At 45.3% G+C, this 3,714-nt stretch overlaps 1 non-coding gene across 1 annotated transcript; it reads right to left on the bottom strand.

The window, feature by feature from the left end:
- Positions 1-647: 647 nt before the first annotated feature.
- On the bottom strand, positions 648-722 carry Trnat-ugu. The gene has a single exon. It is a non-coding gene; the product is annotated as a tRNA-Thr (tRNA).
- Positions 723-3,714: the final 2,992 nt, after the last annotated feature.

The raw sequence follows: 3,714 nt of genomic DNA, 5'->3' as shown, positions 1-3,714 counted from the left end.
AAAGCCATCTAGGAGGCCTGTCAAATCATTAAAGCAATTAGACTTCTCGGTGTCAGTAGCATAATTTGTGGGTGCGTATGTTGCAATGATCGCTATGCCTTCTATTCACTGGGCCCGGGTTCGATTCCCGGCCGGGTCGGAGATTTTCTCCGTTTGGGGACTGGGCATTGTGTTGTCCTCATCGTCATCTCATCCTCATCATCGACCGCAAGTCGAACAATGTGACTCCGAATGAAATAAGACTTGCACTTGTCGGCCGAACTCCAATGGAACATCCCGGCCAACAAGGCCATACGATCATTTTATTTCATTTCATCGCTATGCCGTATCCTTTCATCCGTATACATCAAACATCCGTTCACACAATTCCATTTCTCAATGCAGCTTTTCTTCCACATTTTATGCACCACAACGGCTATCTCCTGCTTTGCCCAACACTCTTTGTTCACTCCACTGTAAATATGAACACAATCATCCATTCCCTCTACACTTTTACCTTTATATATGAAGACAATAACTGTTCTCGAAAGAACAGAATACTGTTGATGACCGTGCAGCTATTCCCTGGAATAAATGATGACTAACTGAAACCCTCAGCTGCCGACAGGTGTTGTTGATATACCTCGATGTGGACAGCTGAAAATGTGTGTCCCGACCGGGACTCGAACCCGGCATCTCCTGCTTACATGGCAGACGCTCTATCCCTCTGAGCCACCGAGGACACAGATCAATAGCGCGACTGCAGGGACTTATCCCTTGCACGCTTCCCGTGAGACTCACATTCCCAACCGTCCACAATTCTACATATGTAAGGTATATCAACAACACTTGTCGGCAGCTGAGGGTTTCAGTTAGTCATCATTTATTCCAGGGAAAGGCTGCACGGTCATCAACAGTATTCTGTTCTTTCGAGAACATTTACTGTCTTCATATATATAGTTAAAAGGCTACCCAGCCATTGACCTTGTCTGTGCGAATGCGCACAGGTTGCCCAAACTCTTACGGGAATCGCCAAAGCGTGCGCGAGTAATGAGTGGATAGGCAAATATCTATAAGGTACATTACATATCTAGAATTGTGGACAGTTGGGAGTGTGAGTCTCACGAGAAGCGTGCAAGGGATAAGTCCCTGTAGTCGCGCTATTCATCTGTGTCCTCAGTGGCTCAGATGGATAGAGCGTCTGCCATGTAAGCGGGAGATCCCGGGTTCGAGTTCCGGTCGGGGCACATATTTTCAGCTGTCCACATCGAGGTATATCAACAACACCTGTCGGCAGCTGAGGGGTTTCAGTTAGTCATCATTTACTTTTACCTTTATTTTTTGTTTTTGTTAGTGCTATTGCGTCTACTTTGTTCCGATGGATTTTTTTGGACACTTCCGTTTTCTTAGTTGTGGTCCCCTGGACGTCCCATGTACTACAATTGATATACCGGTTTCGTTTTCTTGGTCGATTGTGTTTAATTCCTATCTGGTTCCCTGGCGTTACTCTTGGATTTTTGCATACATAAGTTTTGCAAATGACGTGGTGCAGGGCAAACGTCTGAACCCCTCGAACCTGGAGGAGTAGTTAATTAATGATGGTTTTGTTCCATTACACTGATTGTCATTCTGGACTTAATAGCTCCGTTCACCCTGTCTTCACCAGAACTCCGCTGGCTCCACTGTATTGAGGTCAGTCCTCTCCACTGTCGCCACTGCTGGAGACAGAATAGGAAAATTAAAGACACATTCACACCTCAAAACTTTATACCTATGTGGTCGAAAAGAACAAGATTTGTCCAAGAAGTCGATAGAAAGAAAACAGAAGAAGCCTGACGCAAGTAAGTGGAAGTAATGCCAGACTTAGCTAAGGGTCCATGTAGTTTTAACCCACATACTCACAAGAATGGAACCCGCTATGGGGACTACACTTTGACTGCAATCTCACCAACTGACCAGTCTGGCATGGGTAACCCTACGAGTAGCACTGTTCCTGCCACTATAACTCAGTGCATCACTGAGACACAGAAACCTCCCCTGAAACATTTAGGTGGTAGTCTTCTCATGTTCAGAGACTACTAACTCCTCACACTACACTGAGCTTGTGAAAGTCGTTTACGACGCACTAAGAGGCAGGATCCGGTGTTTTCGAAAGACTTCCATTTCAATCGTCTCGACAGTAACGCGTCAAACGGTACAGAAGTGACTCTGTCTTAAACGATAGGAAAGATGACCAAAATTGAGAAAGAAAAGTCGTAGCAATGTATAAAGTTTATTTTTTTAAAATTTCACAAATTATTTAGTAGTTACACCGATTTCTATTCTTCACTCATTATTAATAGCTCCCAAATATTCCTCGGCTTGTGGTTGCGACAAAACATTCTAAGTGTCAATATTGCACAGATGATTCTACCTTAGGATTGTTAGAATGTCCAATGAAATTTTGGTAGCATGTTTTCAGACAGCCGTGGGCCGAGTAATATTTATTGATTCCTAGCACGTTTTTTTGGAGTCACTGGCGAAATAATATACACTAACATAAAAACGAGGCTTCACGAAGGAATTACTCGAATGGGACGGAAATCGGTTATGGGGAGACAATAGTTTACAAATTTAGAAAAATTGAATGATTTATTCAAGAGAAAGAGGTTCAAAACTGAGCAAGTCTATAACACTTTGGTCCACCCCTGACGAATGTGCAAGCAGTTGCTCGACTTGACATTGATTGATAGATTTGTTGGATATCCTCCAGTGTTGTGCCAAACTCTGTCCAATAGTTGTGTTAAATCGTCAAATTCCCAAGCTGGTTGGATGCCCCTCCCAACAGTGCTCCACACGTTCTTAACTGGAAGAGATCCGCCGATTTTGCTGCCCAAGGTAGGGTTTGGTAAGCACGAAGACAAGCAGTAAGAACTCTCACCATGTCAGGGAGGACATTGTCTTGTTGAAATGCAAGTCCAAGATCACTTGCCATGAACGGCAGCAAAACGGGTCGTAGAGTAATGTCGACGAACTGCATTTCTATAACGGTGCCGTGGATAACAACTAAAGGGATCCTCTTATGCAAAGAAAATGACGCCTCGGACCACCACTTCTAGTTAGTGGGTCGTATGGCGGACGACAGTAATGTTGGTATTCCACCACGCCTGATGCGTCTCCAGACATGTATTCGGCCTGTAATCTCATTGACTGGAGTAGAGCCGCGCGGGATTAGTCGAGCGGTCTGAGGCGCTGCAGTCATAGACTGTGCGGCTGGTCCCGGCGGAGGTTCGAGTCCTTCCTCGGGCATGGGTGTGTGCGTTTGTCCTTAGGATAATTTAGGTTAAGTAGTGTGTAAGCTTAAAGACTGATGACCTTAGCAGTATATCCCATAAGATTTCACACACACTGGAGGAGAGCTCAGTTTCGAGTTATGCTTAGAATTGAGTCTCGATGACCAACGAACACGTATCTGGAGACCCTCCTGTCAGAGGTGGGGTACCAGCCTCACCGACGCCCGCCATGCAGCCCGACAGTTTGGAGTGATGGTCTGGGGTGCCGTTTTTGTTCATAGCAGGACCACTTTGGTTGTCCTACACGGTACCATTACAGCACTGCGGTACTTCGACGATATTTTGTGCTCCGTTTTGTTGCCATTAAATGCTAGGCTGCGCAATACCCTTCCTTACAGGAGTGCTAGCTGTGCAAGGTTCGCAGAAGAGCTTCTGTGAAGTTTGGAATGTAGGAGTCGAGGTA

Source organism: Schistocerca piceifrons, chromosome 3, assembly GCF_021461385.2.
Source record: "Schistocerca piceifrons isolate TAMUIC-IGC-003096 chromosome 3, iqSchPice1.1, whole genome shotgun sequence".
NCBI lineage: Eukaryota > Metazoa > Arthropoda > Insecta > Orthoptera > Acrididae > Schistocerca > Schistocerca piceifrons.
This window is presented reverse-complemented; position numbering and strand designations above follow the sequence as displayed.